General features: G+C 48.4%; 1 protein-coding gene across 1 annotated transcript in view; it reads left to right on the forward strand.

Annotated features, from left to right (window-relative positions):
* Positions 1-21,293, forward strand: part of stt3b (STT3 oligosaccharyltransferase complex catalytic subunit B) — a 95,321-nt gene that overhangs the window by 12,098 nt on the left and 61,930 nt on the right. The gene's annotated exons all lie outside the window — the stretch shown is intronic.

Below are 21,293 nucleotides of genomic sequence, written 5' to 3' on the forward strand. Positions count from 1 at the left end.
GGACTGCAGGGTGGCACTCTGTGTGGCGTCTTTTTCCATGTCCTCGGGTGCTACATAGAGACGGGTCAGGTGCAGTTTTCCTTCTGCTTATTCTGTGAAGGACAAACGGATGCAATGTACACGTGGGGTACACGTGGCAAACTCCAGTTCCACCCTGTTGAGGTCATTTCTGTCGGATGATGCCCTCCATTCTTTGATTGAAGCTCTAGACCAGTGGTCCACCGTGTATCATGGACTGGACCAGCTAGATATCGTGTTGATGGTGACGCGGTCTACTCACGTCGTCATTTTCTAACCCGCTCAAATTAGGAGCAGAGTGACAGAGGTTGTTGGAGCTTATCTCAGCTAGCATTGGGGTCCGTCACGGGGCAAACGCACACACACACATGTGCCCATTTAGCATTGCCAATTCACGTAACCCTGCGCTATGTAAATTCAATAAAGCCTTGTCAGACACCATGTCACGTTGTTGTCAAATATCCTAACATAATTTTTAGGTCACTTGTCCCCATAGTTGGTCATCTGACAGTGGCGTCCACGTGATGGCCGTAGTAGACTGAAACTGTCCTCCCTGGCCATTGGACCTTACTTATTTTAGTGTTCCCTTATTTTAATTCTTATTTATTTTGTCTCTTTTTTTTCTCTCTCTTCTTCATGTAAAGCACTTTGAGCTCCCATTCTTTGTATGAAAATGTGCGACAGAAATAAATGTTGTTGTTGAAACATTTAAACGTGTGTTGGAGCAAACTAGCAGCAGATGGTCGTCTCCTCCTCTTCCAGTAAAGTGGCAAATGGCTGTCTGATGTCTAAAGTACTTTTGGTTATTTTTCTGGCCTTATATGGGGACCCCTGGGCACTTTTAGATTTTTCGTGGCCTCATCCATGTATGACGGTGCCAGTCTGGTCCTGCAGCCCATAGGGGACTGAGTTGGCAGCGGCGGGCGCAGTATTTTTGTCTCGCTTGACGTACATGGCTGGTGTATCCAGGACCCTCTTCCTACATGAACTGCCCTGTGAGTAGACTGTGGAACGGCCCGTTTCAGGGCACTAGTGCCACAGCTAATTACCCACAGAAGCTGCGTGATGGTGTGACTGGTCGCTCTTAAAGCTGAACATTACCAGGTCAAAGACCCTCAGTGTCCCAGGGGCACCCGCATTGATTCGAGTCAGCCAGGCAGGCAGACTGATGAGATTCGCCATGAAAGTCTGAGACGAATTGAACTCGAGCAGCACCCTGACGATTCCTTCTGAGCCTGTGCTTTGTTGACGGGCCGTTTGGAATACGTGGGAGCTTTCAGACGCCTTCAGCGTTTGTTGGCGTGACACTGCGCTCTGGGGGCATTGGTGGCGAAGGCCGCACTTACACACACGGGTCTGGCGGAGTCCTAAACGTCAAGACGAGCGTAGTGAAAGCACAAACGCAGCCTTGTGAAGATCGCTCAGTTCTGATGTGGGGTCCTCGTTTATGTTTGTGCTCGCCCACCAGCACCGTTTCATTCTTGGCCTGTTGTTGAGCCACCGTGTGTGTACCATCTGAGCCTCAAACTGGTGCTTGGCGTTGCTCTCCCACTTCGCCTTTGGTGTGCATGTGTTGTAAATGCCAGTCTTAGTGGTTTGTGTGCCAGTGCTGGCCTGCAGTTTTCTAAATGCACAATTAGGGGCAAAGCAATGAGACCAATTAGAGGGAAAGTAGAAAAACCTGCAGGGGTCTGGGAACAAGTGGCGCGTGGAAAGTGTGCTTGAAAGACGCCACACCGTGCCTTGTCCAAATTCAGTAAGAAGCGCGTGTGCACCTTTAGGGTGGGCCAGTCTTTCTAGCGACCTCCGCGTCTCCTGCTCGTCTTTCCAGTTTGCGTCGTTGTGCACTTTGGTTTATTTTTTGCTGTCATTTAGCGCAGTTAACGTGTTGCTCGAGGTCACTGCTGTGACGTGTGGTTTGAGGAGGATCGTCTGTCATTGGAGCCTTCATTTCCGTTGTGTGCAACTCGTAACGAATGCTCTTTGGTGTTCAAACACCGGCGTTTAGTCAGCGTCGCCTCATCGGCATTTTGTGTGGACTCGACGGCTGGGGGGATCCAAATCTGAGTGACTCAAGTTTATCACAAGTTCAGGCAAAATAGTAACTGAGAACGAATGAAGAGGTGATCGAGGCTTAATGGGCGGGCCCTAAAGTAACTGTTGTCAGAAGGAAATGCATGCTGGGATTGTGGAGTGTGTGTTTTAGTGACAGATCACTGGTGAGGCACAGCAGAATGAAGAGCGAGGCTTCGGCTGAGAAGACATTCATACGAGGTGAGACATAAATGACAGGATTGGTCAAAAAAATATCTCTTTGTGTTTAATGATACATTTCAGCCTTCTAAACGTTGTCGCCTTGTCTATAGTCCCCCTGCTGATCTCTACATCGCTCCAGACGTGCTGGATGGCTTCTTACTTGAGGCTCACTCTTCAACAGCCTCGCCGTTTCTGTCTTCTCTTCAGGTCACCTTTGGTCTCTGGGAACAAGTAAAAGTCACCGGGAGCTGATGAGGGAGGACAGGAATGTCTTTAGCAGCTTTGTCTTGATGAAGAACCTCCAGACGGTTTTCCAGTCCGGTTATTTTTGTGTCTCACCTCGTATATTCTGAAAGTCCAGTTTAGGCTCCCGGAGAATCGGTGCCTATCTGAGAACTGCCAGCCTGGTGCAAGTCAAGAAAACGGCTGCAGTGTGACAGGTGACCACCCAGGGAGGTGGACTTGAAATCGGCAGGAGGATCACCGTGTTTGTGTAGAACTCCTTAACGTCCTGTCACTCGTGTCTGTGGCCATCAAGAAGTGATTGGCAATGCCCAGTCTGTGATGGCAGAGATGATACCTAAAGGGCGGGTTCAGAGTAAGAGTTAAGTATTGGGGGCCAAGCCGTATGTTAAATTGGGCAGGATGTTCAGTCTCGGAGGGTAGCAACCCCTCTTTATAGAACTGTAAGAGTGATGAAGACGCAGAGAGAAGAGTTTGAAGGTTCAAATCCCGCTTGGTGCCAGTCCCAAATCGGCTTAATGAATTCACTTCTTACCAAAGTAGGCCAGGAGAGGAAGCAGAAGGGCAGCTGCAGCAAACGTCCCGAGAGTCTTCGTCAGTCTGAGGAGCATTAAATGCACACGGAGTGGAGTCCTTCCTCTGCGTCACAATTGTGCTTTTATTTATTTATTTTATTTTTATTAATTTTATTACAATCCATACAAAGCAATCACGTTTTTACAAAAAGAAGAATTATGTTAAGAGCAGATCGATCCCCACCCCTGAGAGAGAGCAAGCCAGACAGCGTAAAATTTTAAAGCTTGTAAACGTACCTAAATTCATAAATTCTCTGTGCTTTATAAACTTATTTTAAAATATTACTGATGAGATCCTGCCATGTTTTGAAAAAAGTCTGTACGGATCCTCTAACGGAGTATTTGATTTTTTCCAGTTTCAAATAATATAACACATTAAAAGGAGAGTTTGGGTTCTTCCAGTTTATCAGAATGAGTCTGCGTGCCAAGAGTGTCGTGAATGCAATCCCAGTTTGTTTGTCCTTCTCCACTTTAAGCCCCTCTGGAAGACCACCAGACACAGCTGTTAATGGGTTAGGAGGGATTGTGAGTCCAAGGCTGTCTGAGAGGTCATTAAAAATGTTTGTCCAGAATAATGTTAATATGGTGCAGGCCCAGAACATGTGACCCAGTGAGGCTGGGACTTGACTGCAGTGTTCGCAGGTTGGATCATCACAGCCCTGGAAACATTTTGGAGAGTTTTAGTCGAGACAGATGTGCTCGATATATCATTTAGAGTTGTATAATTGTATGCTTTGTGCATATGGAGCTCGAGTGAATTCTCTGCATTGCTACTTTACACTCCTCTTCTGATCTATTAATTGAGAGGTCTTCTTCCCAGTGTCCTTTTGGATCTTTGAAAGGAAGGGATTGTAAAATGATTTTATATATTGTAGAGATGGAGTCTAAGTCCTCAAAATTGAGCAATATTTTTTCCAGCATGGATGAGGGTGCAAGATGAGGAAAATCTGGAAGGTTCTGTTTAACAAAGTTCCTGATTTGAAGATCGTGAAAGAAATGTGTAGCTGGAAAGTTAAATTTGGAATGTAATTGTTCATAGGATGCAAAGACGTTGTCTATATAAAGATCTCTAAGTGATTTAATCCCAAATTTTTTCCAGATATTAAAAACTGCATATGTTTGTGAAGGTTGAAAGAGGTGGTTCTCTTGTTGAGGTGCCACAGAAAGAAGCTTCTCCGTCTTAAAATGCTTTCTACATTGGTTCATATTCTAAGTGAGCGGAGCACAATTGGGTTATTGGTGTATTGCCGATAACGTGTGTTTATTGGAGCGCAGAGCAGGGAATACAAAGAAGTACTGCAGGATTTGACTTCTATTGCGGTCCATGCCTGTGTATGTTCTTCTATTTGTGTCCAGGTTCTTATCGCCTGTATATTTGCCGCCCAGTAATAAAACTGGAAGTTAGGTAGAGCCATGCCACCTTCTGCCTTTTGTCTTTGTAGGGTCGCTCTTTTGATGCGTGGATGTTTTGAATTCCAAATAAATGAAGTTATTGTTGAATCTAATTGATTAAAGAACGATTTATTAATGTATATTGAGATGTTTTGAAATAAAAAAAGGAGTTTAGGAAGAAAAGCAATTGTGCTTTTAAATGTGTTTTGTGTTTTCTTTTTCTAATTGCATAAAAGTGCTTGGTGATGCAGCAGTGGGGGTCTGCGTTGGCACATTGGTACTCTGGGTGAGTGAGCGTGAGGAGCCCTCCGAGTCGACTCCGCTAAGCTAACGGTGCAGTAGAGGAGATGGAGCGAGTTTGGGCCTGAACAGCAACCACAGAGCTGGGTGAAGATCACGTCTCTTACAGTCTTTTGTGATGCGTAAATTACGCTTAATGAATATTTAGAACAACTTGGCGTGTAACTGAAGCGAGGCTCTTACTGGAATAGATGCATTTTAGGAGCGGCAGTGAGGAATAAATGTCAAATTGTACATTCCAGTAAAGTGGAGCCGAGGCTTAGCTTGGCGTGTTAATCCTGCTGGCCTCTCTCTTCTAATGGAGTCTGATCAGCTTTCGTCTAAATGGTGTTTTATGTAAATGTGTGGGTAGTCTAATAACGGCACAGGAGTAAGAATTTGTGTGCCACACACCTCCGTTTGCCTGCCCAGCGCGCATTGCACACTTTAACGTCTCTGCTGTAATTTAAGATGGCTTGACTTGGTTGGGTCATGGACTTTCTCCGGGCATTAGAGTTGGTGCCGCACGAATCATCCAGCAGCAGCACAGTGTGAGGCCACGTGCCACTCCTCTCAGATGGGCGTATGTCACCCCTTGGTGTTCTGAATTGGGACACCTTGTACAGAACGAGACATTCCTGTTTTAGGGTCCTCTGTTGTTGGTCTGTGGGAAGCATTGAACTCCAGAAGGTGTGTGTCGCCTTGTCGTTTGTGCTGCGCTGTTACTTTAACACCGGAGGCAGCGTTCAGTACGACGCCCGAGATTACGCCTTCATCCCTCAGATGAGGGTCTCGCCCTCTTGTTGTGTTTTATCTTCTGGGTCTTCGTTCATTGACTTGGTCTCCGGTTTTAGCAATGACGCCTCGTCTTCTAGTTGACCATTCCTAGAGATCCTGGTGTCGGCTTGGCTCCTGTTTTAGCTCTTTGGTTTGTGGCAGCGGGCAGTTTGAGTTTTATACGTGGACTCTTGTGACCATTTCTCTGACACACGCACATCTCCTGGTCAGGACATCGCCATCTTCACAGTTGCTCACATCTCCTTTTGCCACCCGACAGTTCAGGTTGGTCAGTTGGAACTAAAAAAGCAGGTGGGCTCTCTCTGTCTGTGCTGCACTCCAGCAGGCCATCTCTGGGGACTTGTGACATTGGCCATCTGTTCTTGGTGGGCCTCATAGTCATTTCAGTGGATGGTAAAGTTGGCTTAATTTAATGGGTGAGGTTTTTAAAATGCCTACAGATGGCAGCCTCAAAACGAAACTGCTCGATTACAGGGGTTCTTTCTGGCCTTGACCAGCTGATCGTCCAGTTCCTCACTGGATATTTCATGAAAGCACCACAATGACGAGAGTCCCAACATCACTGAAGACCTGTCTGCTCTGATGTCACATTTGCACTACCGCATCTCAAAGCTGGACCTGTAAAATGGTGAAGAATTCCACTCCGCCATTGGTGGCCTCTACAGTAGAACATTAGAACCCTCTAGACGAGAGCAGGCCATTCAGCCCAACAAAGCTCGCCAGTCCTGTCCACTTATTTCTTCCATTCCACGTCTTCAGATTTGTGCTCAGGTTCTGGGGATGCTTTGTGATGCAGGTGAGGAGCTCCCATGGACCCTGCATGCTTTTTTCCACTGATGTTCAATAGCAGAGCTTGTTTTCTAAGTATGGTGGGTCGGTGTGGGAGGGGGCCCTCACATTTGTACGCCTTGGCATTTACTGTGGCGATTGCCACCTCCTGCATTCGGAGGGGAGTTTGGATACGCGACAGGAGCCGAGCGTAGTGGGACGCTGCTGTTATTAGCAACTCTGGTGGAAGATTGAGAACTTGTTGAGTAAGATGAACGACGTTTGAATATCCATGTGGTCGAAGCCACTTTCACCTTCTAATGTGCTGCGCTAAGCACAGAAATGATGCGGTCAGGTGACCGTATGAAGATTTTGGACAGTTGGAGTGTAACTGGAGTCCAGTCTGACAAACGCAAGCAGCCGGATCTGATGCAGACCTTGTGCACTTTAGGGGTGAATGCCAAACTTCAGTCTCTCGCCCTTTGTGGAAAAGTCCGAATCGGGACACTTCAGAGTGGAAGTGGAAATGGAGCTGAATGAGGATGAGGAGTAGTCGGTCAGATGAAGGTCGTCAGTCATTGCCCTGCCGATCTAAAAGAGTGGCGCCTCAGTTTGACTTGAAATGGCTCTGTGATTGGCAGGTAGGCCTTGGCACTTGCTTGCTTTGTGCACCTGAGTTGGGCCCACCTTTAGTCGTAGGTCTGATTTGTAGGCTGGAATGGCGGCTCCCTCGTCACTTTTGTAGTTGATGGTGGTCTGCTGTATGTAACAGGTGCACCATCACTGAAGGTGCTGGCAGTAATAGTAGTCGGGGTAGTTGTGGTGTCACATGTGGTGCACGATGATGATTGGTGATTTAGGGTCTTCTGCAGGATGGTGCAGTGCTTAAAGACCCCAATTTTAGGAGTACAGGACTTCCTAGCACTGTAACTGGGTCAGCCAAAACTACAGAAGTCCAAACTGAGCCATATTGGACAGTTGTAGTCCACGCTAGGAATGTGAGAGACCACTTCTCAATGCTTTCAGCCCATTTGTGTGGCTGATGGCTCATCCTGGTCCTCCTCAAAGGTTAGAAGGTTTCTGCTGTCTCGGTGGTTTGCTTCAGAGCATAAAGAAGTCCCTCATCTCCCTTCATCTGCACCACTTTCCTCAAGTGCGGTTAAGTGGCCTGCTCTGTTGAAGTCCTGGATTAGGAGCTCTGCTCAGACTTTAACCGGTTGAATTCACTGACCTTGTGTGAGGAGTCCCATGATCCACTTGGTGGTTCTCCTCTGTGCGACTTCAGGTGCCGCTCTGTCTGGTGACCAGAACTTCTCGTGGTCTCGTTAGCCCAGCATGTAGTCGAAGCATCGCGGCCCTCCGTTTACATTTGCTTTTGCTGTCTGGCCTAACTTTTTATTTGCCTCCTTCTGCTCTTGACGTGGATGATGAGTGTGTTGTCTCCACAGAAACTTCTAAACTCTCTTCACAGCTCAGGGTCTCCCATCTTGTTTTTATATCCGACGGTCCTTTTCCCCCACTTCTCTTTTTGAATTGTGTTTGCCGAGCCCGTCCTCGCTGTCTCGTCTCTCCACTTCTCGCACTGTGAGTGAGTTTCACAGATTTACTAACTACAGTATACTGGAAAGTGCCGTTGATGTAAATGAGGAGAGAGCCCTGAGGGGCTTCATTGATGACCTCCCCTTTATCTGCACTCTTGCTCCAGATTAGTGGGCCGCTTGCTGTTGTCCTGCTAGGCTTTTCCCTCGCGTGTGCTAATCTGTTGAAGTTATCTTGTGAAACTCTTTGATGGCTGCCTCAGGTAGTCCTGGGCTTCATGGCCGGCAAGTAGAACTGAAAATGCAAAACTGAGGGCTCAGCCGTATGCAGCGGCCTTTGAAATGGGACACCTTTTGTGCTTACCTGCCGGCTCTTAAAGGCTCCTTCCTGCCACTGCTGAAAGTGGGAATCCATGCGAACTCATTTGATCAGACGGACGCGGAGAAGGGCGACTTCTGTAGATGAGGGTGACGTGTATCTGTACGTACTTTAAATACTGCAGAGCTGAAAAAGGTGCAGAGAGAGAGAGAGAGAGAGAACAGACAAATATTGAACAATACAGAGCGTGTCCAGTGGCTTGATGGTGTGAATTGAGGTGTTTAGGGGGTCTGGCAGTGGTCTCCATCTGTGGTACCCTTCAAGATCTCCTGCCGTGTGTGTGATACTCGTGGTGCCTTACTGCTCATTTCTCAGTTTTCATTTCAGTTTGTGTTCTTTATCGAGTAGAGAGACTTTTTAATGACGTGTGTACAAAGACGTAAGAACTGGACGATGTACAAACAAAATACCAGTCAAGTTAAAGACCGAGTAAAACGACCTGACTAATGTGGAGCCCTGATTAGATGTTGGGCTTATCTAGAAATTCAGAACCGAGGATCGATCAAGCATGACTGCAAGTACTTTAGAAGGCATACGTGAGGGAAAACTACTTCTAACAATGGCTGACAGTGGTGGTGGTGGTGATAGAGCTCTGCGAAAAGAAAAACCGCAGCCGTCCTGTCCACTGAAGTCCTCCATAATAACGTCGGGTCGCCTTCTGAAAGTCCCTGAAGTCCTCCTGTCTGCCACACTACTTGGTCACTTTATTCCAAGTCTTTCCTAATGTTTGTGTGAAAATGTCCCTTAAGAAGTTTCCAGTGGTGTCTCGATCCACTGTGCTAATTCTCTTCATCATTTTAAACACTCCAGTCAGGTCTCCTCTTCATCTCCTAAAGGCTCAGCTCTTTGAATCTTTCCTCCTAACTCATCCCCTGTAGCCCCCCGTAATCAGCCTGGTCGCTCTTCTCTGGACCTTCTCTAGCGCTGCTATGTCTGGTGGGCCCAAAACTGCCCCCCGTACTCCAGATGAGGCCTCACCAGTGGGTTATAAAGGTGAACGTCACCTCCTGTGACTTGTACTGCACACGTCAAGGCGCTATATAACCTGACAGTCTGTTAGCCTTCTTAATGGCTTCTGAACACTGTCTGCCAGTCAATAGCTCGGAGTCCACTGTGACTCCTCAGTCCTTCTCATAAGGTGGACTCTCGATTTTCGGACCCCCATTGTGTATTCACACCTCACATTTTTTACTTCCTATGTGTAATTCTTTACATTTACTGACATTAAATTTCATCGTCCACAAATCTGCCCAATCCTGTCTGCTGTCCAAGTCCCGCTGTGATGATTCATTGGACTCTCAATTGTCTGCCAATCCACCTATCTTGGTATCCTTTGCCAACTTAACCCGCTTGCTATTTATATTCCTATCTAAATCATTTATATTTATAAAAACTCGCAGCGGCCCCAGCACTGGTCACCACCACTCTTAACATCAGCCAGTTCTGATGGGGTCCCTCGCGCCCTCACCCTCTGTTTCTTGTGTCTGAGCCAATTCTGCACAAGTGCCACTTGTTTTAGTTTGATGCCCACCCTCTCATGTGGCGCCTCATCGGATGTCTTCTGAAGGTCCACTCTGGTCACATCCTCTGGTTACCTTCTCTTAGAAGTCCAGCTTGTTGGTCAAAGCCGCCCTCCCCATGCTGACCACTCTCTTACGTTCCTGTTTTTTTTTTATTTGCCGTGTGTTGCTCCATCTCCTCCTGTTTAATTTTCCCATCCTGCATTGCAGATGTCGCTCTGTCACGCCTCATACAGCTGCCTTTCCTTTTGCAGCTTCTCTCTATTAGTTTTTATTGTTTTGTTGTATTTCTATCTTTGCGCTGTTCGTGTGCCCCACATTATCTGCAGAACCTGCTCCTCGATGGTCTCCACTCCTCCTATGCCAGTTGATTCCTTTTGCGTTTTGCCCTATCACAGTGAAACGTTTGGCCTTGGCATCTGTGCTCTGCCAAAGCCCTGACCATTGTGTGATGTTGGGGTCCCATTAGGACCCTGGAGGTTCAGTCGCCTCAGCCCCCTCAGTTCTGTGCTGATTAATGCCAAGTCTAGACGGGCGCCTACCGACCCTCCCCACCGTATTGGTGCGTTTCAGACAGTCGCTGCTCACCTCCATGAACTGCTGCGCTTATACTCTGCGATTTGTAAGGGTAGCCCGGGTAATATTTGGGCATGTCTGTGGTAAGCCTGCCTTTTTAATGTCTGTGCTGTAATGACTCTTCTTGGGCACTGTGTGTGTATTTCTTACTTTATGTGAGTGCGTTACGAGCTGTGCCGGTCGATATCGATCTCCTGATATTAAGAAGAACACGGGGGGGCCTTTTCACTTTCATAGAAGCTGAGGCTGCTGGTACCAGGAGGCCCTTTTCTATTGAGGATGAGGGACTTGTCGTCACAGGCATGGTGGCTGCAGACTTGATTTCTGTTTATTTTAGCTGACCTCTGACCCCCTGGGTTACCTCGGCCAGGCAGTTGCAGTCGGACAGCGGCTTCTCAGCGTTGTGTGCTGCTGTCGGATTTAGCAGCCAGTGCCCGGTTATTCGCTAGTGGTGTTCATTTGCTAGCTGGCAGAGGGAGGCGAATGGATGAGAAGAGGCCATTTATACCAATTTGTCTTCTCTTTCTGTTCTCAAACACGTGTGAAGAGTCGCACAGAGCTGCAATTTGGAAGCCCTGGCGGCGCTGCTTTCAGCGGCACCAGTTTGTTCAGCGGATCTGCAGCTCATTCTTCAAAGATGGCCTCTCATGTCCTTAATAGCGGCTGGTGATGTGGACTCCCCCTAATCTTAGATCCCTTCATGAGGTCCCCCTCTTGATCTCGGTGTGTCGCCTCTGTGTTTTCTGATGAATTCTGATGAACTCCTCTCTTCTGGGTGTTCGTCAGTGACGTTGTGACCGCAGTAGCTGCTCTTGGTAAAGTGGTCTGTTAGGTGGGTCGCTGGAGACTTCGTAATGATGGTGTGCCCTTTGGAAGTGCTGACATGTTCATTCAGTCGAGTAGAGCCCAAATGAGGTGAAAGTGGGTGAGTTGTTGTCCCCTGGCCTGGCCTGGCCTGTGAGCCAAAGGTTTGGGCTTATGGGCCCATTGTGACAGCGCTTGTGAATCGTTGTGCACGCGTCACCGGTCTCTGCCGGTTTCATGTCTGCCTTTAGTGTTCGTTCTGCGTTGTCTGTTCAGCACATCTTGAAGCTGATGGCCCGTGATGCCAGGTGGCACAAGCCTACACCCCGCGTGGCCTGAAGATGGGGTGACCCCGTGGCACTGCGGCTCATGTTGCTCACCCCTGTTAATAATAAATTCAGATGCCTCTGAGCCCCTTCGTTAGCTTCCAGAGTGCCATTCCAAACCGTCTTCACAGAACACGGCAGTAAAATAAAGTCCTTCCGGGTTCACGTAGGTCAGACGCTTGATGCTGCCCTCTCCACGCTGCTTGGTGTCCTTGACACTTCTCATATCGGGGACCACCATCACAGGCTCAGCAGTGACGAGAAGTTTCAAGCAAACAAAACGGGAGTCTGATCTGGTAGGACATGAGCGTGGACGGACGGACGGACGGACAGACAGACACTGGAGGATCAAGTGGTGGGGAAAGTGATTTGAATGGGGGCTTCACAAGTGGGTCCAGACAGGGCGGGTTTGAAAAGACGGCGACACGGCAGCGGAAATGAGCGTTCACTGAAAGACGGGCGGTCACGCCGTACCAGGGGTGTCAAAGTCGAGGCTCCGATCCCGCCCTGCGGCCCACTCTCTCCATAGTCAAACCATGCTGCATACGGCCCCCTCTAGTGTGCGCCTGATTGACACTGGCCATTTAAAACGATTATCTGTAGCTAGGATGAGAGTGGGCGGCTTGTACAGACCCAACAAGAAATGCTGACAGAGGTGAGAAGTACAGTAGGTGCGACCTGCGCTCACGGGGTCAGGACTTGCTACGCTGCCCACCCACCGTCCCAGCCCCTCACAATTCTTCTAATCTTTACCGCTGACTCGTATTTGTTAAACGCGATCATTAATCCCTCAACTCTGAATGTGACCTGTGCTCCTCATCGCCAGCGTTGGTTGTCTCGTGTCCTCCGATCGTGACGCATGTCCAAGTCGGCGTAAACCGATGGGCTTAGCTTCATCTGCGTCTGGCCTACACGTCCACTACTGCTCTTTGACGGGTGGTGGTGGTGGTGGTCCAAACTCCCAGATGCCCTGGTCTTGGCTTCACGGAGGCCACTTTACGCCGAATGTCCTTGTGTCTTCGTTTTCTTCGGCCGCAGGTTTCCAGCTTTCCTTTTAGCAAGTTTATCTCTGTAACTTGTTCTCCGTCCTAATTTCAACATGGACGCGGTTTTTGTGTTGCGTATCTTTGTTTCTTCCTTTATTTTGTAACCAAAGTGCATTGTCATCACGAGTGGCTTTTACGATGGTCTTTCATGTGGCCGTTACCAATCCTGCAACGTTTAACTGTCTACTCGCAAAACTGGTCAGCATAGACTTGAAAACCCGGGCATTTCTTCAGTTGCGTGTTTGTGCCTGTTTTGTAGTAGTACAGTAGAATTATTTTATATATTAGTATTAATTTGAATACTTGGTAAAATTCATGGAACTTGCAGAAAAACCCAATCAGCCAGTCGTGTGTGTCCATGTTGGCCTGAAGCTGTGCTGGAACACATCCCAGACAGGAGGCCAGATGGACATGAAGGGAGAAGCGCCCCTTCAATTATTCAAAGGATGTAAAAATAAAAGAAAGACGGCAGGCACCAGAAACGAGTGCCCAGACCCCTGCCCTGCAACTGCGGGCACTGTTAGGCTGCTGTTGAGGCTTGTCTGGCACCTTTGAGATGCCTGGTGCCACCAGGGGGAGCTCTGCTCTGACGACCCCAGGGCATTCGGAGAGTGGGAAGTGCCCTCGTTAGTGGGCAGTCCATGGAGCCCGTCTGAGAGAGCCCACTTGGCAGGAGGAAGTAGAAGGGGAGTGAGAAGGGAGAAGACGCAGACAGAGGGGCGACTGAAAGGTCTTTATTTTGCTTTAGTGCCTCATTTTTGGTGGGCTTCCAAGTCAAAGATGTAAATGACATAAGTGAACAGGCGGAGTGGTGGCACTGGTGTCTGAAGGTTCAAATCCTGTCACTGCCCTTGAGCCTTGGCTCCGGGTGTGCTGTACAATGGCCGACTCGGCGCACTGACCTCAAGTCCGTGTCCTCTCGGGGTCTGATAAAGTGTACCGACGCAGGAGTCCCTATTGCTAACAAGTGAAAGATTGTGCGCCCACCGGGTCGCCTGCGGCGCCGACTTGTATTCCGCCGTGGAGATCATTTTGTGACGGTCACTTGGTAGCCATTGCAATGCAGCCTTTGGGATTGCGTGATGTTTCAGAGGGGTGGTGGTGGTGGTCTCTTCTCTTTGTGTCTGTTTGATTGATGCATTAAACAAAGAGACATTCACATTCGTTCTTGTGATGACACTTGAGATGTTTGTGTAAATCTGTGGCATTGCCTTGTCATCTCCATGGAGCTCTGTAGAGTGCCATCGTCGTCTTGAAATGTGACGTTCTAGGCCACAGAAGAGAAATTAGGGTTCTCTTGGGGCGGATGGTAACATTTGTTTCTTCATTTTCAGAAGAAGTTGGCATTCGACCAGTGTTACCCATTTTAGAATTGGAGCGCTGCCAATGTCGTTTTTCTCTTCTTCCCCCTCCTCCTCCTTCTTCACTTGCACGTCACAGCTGCCTGCCTGAGGTCACATGTCACATTTTACTGGTCACCGGTCAGAGGGTCCCTAATATTACCACAGATGGCTTTATGTGCCAGTTGTCTTGATGGCAGAATTGACCATAAAGAACTCTGCAGTGCTGTGAAAAAGCATGTGCAGCCATCCTGGTGTGTCCTGGTTTTGTAGATTTGTCACAAGAAATGGCTTCAGATATTTAGAAAAACGAAGGGAACCACAGCCAGTGTCACTTTAAATTGCTGCTTAATATCCTTATTAAGTTAAGGAAAGCACTTTGTGTCTGTGTGAAAAGGTAATTGCCCCCTTGGTTACTCGCTCAAACAGTTGACCAAAGTCCATTGTTCTTTAGACTCTGCTGTGTTAATAGAAACTTCCCATCTACTGATCCTCTGCATGAGATCGAAGTCATCAGCTGACCTGCTGAAATGACCCCAAGGGCGCAGTGACATCATCCTCAAGATGTCACAGAGGATCACAGAAAAACATCCTGAGAACTGCAGGGTCCCATTACCTCAGCTAAGGACCATTAAATGAAAGGCGACAAATGGGATTCATGGGAGAGCACCAAGGAAGGGAACCTCGGCTATCCAAACGTACTCCAGAATATCCTTGAAGAGAAGGATCACTCATCTGGCACCATGGTTCTGCAGGTCCACTGGGTCATGTAGCAGGACAAGTCTACAGCCGAGTAGATCAGAAGCTTTGAAGTGGCCCAGTCAAAAGTCCAGAATTAATGGCAGCAGAGATGAACTGGAAGGAGCAGCCGATGCCCACACGTCTGCCAGCGCTGGAGTTCTGCAAAGACGATCGGGCCAAAACTCCACAGCGATGTGAGCGCCGACTACAAGACGGGCCGCACGAGTAAGGAAACTGCTGGGGCTTTGACTTCATCTCATGGCATGTTGGCTGTCCCTTGAATCCTGCAAGGCCTGATTTCCGGGCTGTGCTGTGTGTTCCTGCGGGGTCCCTTTGTCTAATCTGGTATTTGGCCTAAAGGGCTGAGGCCATTCATTGTGTCAGACGTGCAAGAACGAAGGAGGCTGGGGAGAGAGCAGATGTTTTCACAGCTCTGTGCTCGTTTGGTGTCCAAACGCAAAGCTTTTTGAAGTTAACGCAGGTAGACCTTCATACTCGGGAGTTCAAAAAGGGGTTTGCTGCTTCCTGGTCACTTGGCTTTGTACACTTCAGTCAAGAAGGTCCTGCCCGGTTTAGGCCTCTGCCTGCTGTTTGTTCACATGCCCGTAATGGGCTAGTAGTTCAGCAGACTGTGTGTGTGCCCCCAAAGCTCAAGGCCACCCACCCCTTATGACTTTCTGAAGACCATCAAAAAAAATCCAAATCCTGGACAAGCAGAGCTGTTCCCATATCGTTTTATTTGCCATAAATGCAAGGCGTTTCACAGATATTTAAAAATGGGTCACACGGTGTTTGTCCCAGAAAGAAGCCACGCGTCAGGCACGTGACGGCTCATATTGCACTGAAGTAGTAAAGAGCCGTTATGTCACCTTAGGCTGGGCTTATGTTGGTTACGGTCGTCGGCGTTTTCTGTGTGCTTGACAAGCGAGGGCTGCGTTAATCTGATTGCTACCACTAATGGCGCGGAGATCAAAGGAGCCTCAGTTTTGGGCAGCTTTATCACTTAATGCCTGGAATCCACCGGAAGATAAAAAGCAAATGTCATTTTCAGCAAACTGTGGCTGCTGAAATCTGTGTAACGAGATGAGGAAGCACATGCATGTTGGCTCGGGCTGATGTTGTCACAAAATGGAGGCAGCAAGAGCCACACATGCATGTAGGCTTACTAAGTACAGAAGGCCCAGGTGTGTGTCTCCATTTCAACGAGTGCCCAGACAAGTTCTTAATGGCACCTGCTTGTGCCAGGGCCACAGGGCACTACAGACATCAAAACACATAAAAAAAGACCCCAATCGGTGACGACGAGTGCAGAAAGGAGCTGCCAGAATCTTAACTAGGAAAAGAAAATCAGTCTTAGCGTCACTACACTGGTTACCTGAGCTGTTTAGAATTGACTTTAAAATCCTGCTTAGCGTTCAGCCTTAAATCCTCTGCTCCGTCATACATCTCAGAATGTCTCCCCCTTGCACTCCAAATCGTAAACTTGGATCTTCAAATTCCAAGAGCTAAACTTAAAAGAAGTGCGGAGGCTGGCAGGCGGCCTGCTGCTGTAATGCACCTCAAATCTGGGATACGAGTCAACGATCGAAACTCGCCAGACCCCATTATGGCTTTCTGATGGCTTCATTTTAGTGTAACCCTGCTATTCTGTGTGTGCACTGAGTCATCATTTTTATGGTGGCTCCACAATCCATTCTAACCCCTACTGTTCTCTGCTGTTCTGTTCGTTCGCTGGTCGACGCCGCCACCACCTGATCAGGGCACCACATGACCGTCCTCATCTGATTCTTCTACATGAAGCCTGTAAACCATGAGGACGGTTGGGCTGGGTGGTCTCGTGGCCTCAGAGCCCCCCTGCCTCCTGGCCATCACTCCTTCCTTTGCTCTTAGTGTTGCCTAATCTTATTTTTTAGATCAGATTTTCGTGTTTTCTTTCTTCATCGGGTTAAACTCTTTGCATGTGAACGTTCCAGAGGGTAGGAGCGTACAGCATGTCGTGAACAGCAGTGTGCAATGAGGCCCTTTTTTTTTTTTTCTTCTTCCTCCCCCTCTGGGTGACGAGGAGCCCCTCACACTGACCACCACTTGAGGAGAACCTGACGGTTGTGTGTTTGGCTTATCATGTGCAGGGATCATTGCAGACCTGCCACCTTTTTAATAAGATGTCACTCACATGAGGTCTCTTTACCGCCATGTGGTTTTTGTTTTGTTTCGTTTCTTCACAGAAGGGATGCTAAACCGGACGTGGCCGGCGTTAAAGACCCCTTTGACTGACCCTCCAGTGCGATCGTCCTGCTCCTTCTGCTGCTCGGTTTCGTTCCCAACAGCAGTTTCTACCAAACTCTCATCATTGCTTGTTTCTCCATTAAAGTTTCCATTAGTGGGTTTTCTGAACACTGGCGGGTATTGAACAGGGGGTCTCCCTCTCCCCCCCTACCCCCTTAATAATTAAGCAGTGAAAACATCTTTGGATAAACAAAAAGAATTTGAAATTGAATTACAATAAAAACGCAGCCATAAAGTGGCATCCGCACAGTCGTCCACAGAACGGCACTCGCATTTTTAACCGAATCCCGTTTTTCTAACTTGTGGTGGCGCCGGAGGACAGCTGAGGAGAGAGAGCAATAAACGATGATGTGTGGCGCTCATTCCAGCACGTTTATGAGTTTCTGCGCTGGCACATCCGCTGTATGTCTGATAATTCCAAGTAACGTACCTGAACGTGTCTCACTGAGGTACTGCACACCCTGGACAAGTGAAGGAGGCCACGTCCAAGACTTGACGTGCCAACGGACAGACGGGCGACTCGAGCTCCCAAGTTGGAAACTCGATGTTGACGCCTCACGAACTCGAAGCTCCGAGACAAAAGAAGCCACTTGAAATCTCCGAGTGTGGCGTATCGGTGACCTTTCACCTCCGTCTACTGTATACTCTGGTCAGGCAGACATGCCATTTTATTCACAGGTTAAGCTGTTTTTAGTGCAAAGTGGTAACTCTCTTAAAATGTTTGCTCTTTGTTTTCATGAGAAATCTGCAGTTCATCTTAATATGTCTGAAAAGCCAACCAACCCACCGCATCCTTGCGTTGCTCTGAAGTGGGAAGTTGAGACGTCCCAAGTGGAGCCCCACTCTTAGGATGATCCCATTGCCATCCGATTTCGTGTCTTCCTCGTTGGCTGAAGACCTCAGAGTGGCAGCGCGTGCCGTTTACAGGAGCGCCCCTTCTGCCTTTGTGTTTTGTGCCGTAGACGTTATTGCAGCTTCCACCCAGAAGGTCTCAAATGGTGCCATTTTTTTCCTGCACATCAGGGTGAGTAATCGTGGCGATTGCCATCCGAAGCTGGCGAGCCCCCCTTAGTGTGCCACACACCATATTAACGCTCCATTTCAAGATAAAGGAGCCGAGCAGGAAATTGAGGCAGTGTGTCATTAACTCTTCGAGCGGCTCGTTTAATCGCGTTTGTCTTTATTTGTTCTAATACCTACATGATTTTTTTTTTTTTTTTCCTCTCCTCTCTTATCTATAATTATCTTATTTGGGAATTAAACTATTAGGGAACATAATGCAGAGCAAGCTGTAGTTCATCCTTTCTGTAAAAGATTAATAAGATCCGTGCTCTCTTTGGTATTAATGCCGCCTTTGTGGACCTGGCATAAAATTATTAAAGCAATAACGATGTGCATGTGTTACCAGAAAAGCGGCCTTTCCTCGTTAGCTTTCTTCTCCACGGTTTCCATGAATAATGTTTAGGAAAATTCATTTTGAAAATGAAACATTTTGGGCTAAATTTCAGCTGCAGGAGATCGTGGGGTCTGGGAAGAGGTCAGTCCTGGAGACGACGGGTGCGAGGTTTGTTTTTAGATGCTTCATCGATGGCCTCGCAGGGGTCCGGACATTTGTGTGTTTTTAGGGACCCCGGTCTGTGCTGCCACTCGTTCCAGTCGGCCCAGTGGTCACCAGTCTGCCGCTCTAACCAGTTTGTACTCCAGAAGATGTGGCTCAGACGCGGACGTTCATAAGCTGGGTGGCCGTGTGTGGGCTGCACGGCACACGTGAATGGAGGAGAAAGAGGAGGAGGTGATAAAACGGTGGGTCCCCAGTATGTGGGATTACATTCTATTCATGGTGTCGAGAAAAAAAAAACACCTTTAAATATAAAACGTGCAAACGCTAATGTGTCCGTTTTCTGAGTGCCCTACGAGGGGGGTCACGTCTGTCTGTCTGGGGAGTAATGAGAACGCTCCGCTGAGTGATGTGTGTGCGGACCGATGCCAGCTCTGACCCAAACCCATTGGATTAAGACGGGCGGGCAGTTTCCGTATTTAAAGTCTGGGATTAGGAGAGGAGGACAAGAAGAAGAAGCCACCGCCACCGTGTCTATTTGATAGGTGACGGCCTGAGTGACAAAGACGCTGCACTCTGATCAGCTTACCGTTTGAGTGGCAGGGCACTGAGAGTGTTTGGGCGAGGTGACTCGGTGTTCACATCACAAACCCCCCGTCATGGGAACACATCTGTCCTTTAAAACGGCACACCATTGCACACCGACATCTGTGCGCCAGTCTTCTGCATCACCGACAACAAACGTCCCACTCATGAGGTGACTCGTGATACTGAAACTGTCCAAGTGGACGCGCTAGTAGCTAGGGGACGAATCTCATTTGACAGCAAAGCGCTCGTCGGCAGCACTTGATTGGGTCGAGACGCCAGGTGGTGACTTCTGATGTTCTCGCGGCTACTGCTGGCACTGCTGCACCAAGAGACGCGTGGGTACGAGGAAGGAGCCGTGACTGTTGTCACAGCTGTAGCTCTCCTCCATTGTCACGTTCTCGTGCTGGCTGATGATGACACCTCTCAGGCCATGTGTTGTGTAGGCACCTTGAAGCCCGACCTTCCTGCGTTCATTCGTGTCACATGAGACGTATCTGATCGAGGACCACAGCCCTGAAAACATCGGATTTGAGTCGCTTCAGTAAAGTGGGCACAAAGGAGTCAATGGCACATGTGCTGTTTATTAAAAACCTCTGTAAAATACGAGGGACGTTCGGAAAGTCTCTGCACTTTTTAATAAGAATTTCACAAACTTCGTCGCCTTCCTTTTCCCAGCGTCATACCAGCTTTTTAACGCCATCAGCAAACAATGTTTTTGGTTTAGCACGTAGCCACCGAAGCCCCGCTGCTTTCACATCATCGTCATCATCGCATGAAAATCTTCTTCCCTACCGGAGCGCTCTGCATCCGTCACTCTAGTACGGCCATTTTCAAACATTTCAAGCCACTCACAGATGACTCTACGAGACAGAACTTGATCCTCCATACTGGGCACCCGTGCTCCTGGCACACCACCTGCCCACAAAAAGCACACGTCAGAACCAGGGCTGTGGAGTTGGAGTTGGAGACAATTTTGGGTACCTGGACTCCTAAGAAATGTAAATTGTAAAACAGTTCAAGTTGAAATGTCCCATTTCACAAATTTGTACTTGTCTGATGTAAGAATAAAGCCGAGTGCATAGGGGTGTGTGTGTGTGTGTGTGTGACGTTCACGTATTGTAGTCTGGATTATGGTACATTACAACAAGTGTTTCCATCTGATGTGCGATGTCGTCGTGTGTGTTTAACGAGTGTGATGGTGGAGGTGTCTCTTCAGAGGATTGGTCAACTGGCCAGTGCGCTAGAGAGTCGGCGTCCTCGCCAGTAGTTCTGTGGTCACATGACGACGTGTATGTTGCCTTCCTTCGATCAACGTGGAAAATTCCATTAGCATATTAAACACAGAGGAGTCGGAGTCCGAAGTACCGGAAACGAAGGAGTCGAAGGACTTATCTACCGACACCACAACGCTGTTCTCTTTGGCACGGGTGACAACTCTGACACTAAACTGCAAGGGCAGCCGGCTTGCCAGGCAGAACTAGTCACATGACCCTCTCAGACCTGACCAATCGCTCCTCCCGCCGTCACCGTTTCCAACACGACTCTAAAAGTGCAGACACGTTTTGAACGTTCCTCGTGTGTATCTTTACAAATACGGTCCGAAGTTTTAATTATTCAGTGGCCTCATCGTGCGCCTGCTCATAAACGGCTGCAGTTCTCGAGGTGCTGTTGGCGTATTTTCTCTGGTTGTCCCTTCTGTGCTGTTGCTCGGCTCTTTGAAAATATAAATATGTGGTGAAACATTCCACATTTCTTTTCTTTTGTTCTGCGTCCTTTCAGCTTTGCATGTCCTCAAACCTCCTGAAGGGAGTCGACCCCCAATTTGAAGAGTACCGGTGGGATTTGGGTTAGAAAACGAGGTCCATGTCTGCAGATGTTCATAACCCAAAGTTGAAACTTGACGTTGACATTCAATTGGCTCAAATGCTTAGCAATGGTGGTGCCTTATTTTACTGAAGAATGGTTCACATGTCCTAGAAAGATAACCGTGTAGCCAGGTGCCTGTGCTTTGAATCACAAAACTCACCAACTACAAGTTACGTCCAGTATGTCCGCCTGCAGGTTTGAGTTGCACCACCACGGCTGGCTGACGATTGGGGGACGTGTGCCGTCTCGGCTGAGGAGCTTCGCTCCCCGGGGGCTTCACTGCTGGGATCCGCACTCGAGGTTTATAAGTCGTGAGCTTTTACTGCCGTTGATGGAGCGTATCGTGCAGGCACCGCCATTTACAATTGCTGACATGAGCAAGCGAAAGCACGAGAA

Source organism: Polypterus senegalus, chromosome 15 (assembly GCF_016835505.1).
Source record: "Polypterus senegalus isolate Bchr_013 chromosome 15, ASM1683550v1, whole genome shotgun sequence".
NCBI classification, from domain to species: Eukaryota; Metazoa; Chordata; class Cladistia; order Polypteriformes; family Polypteridae; genus Polypterus; species Polypterus senegalus.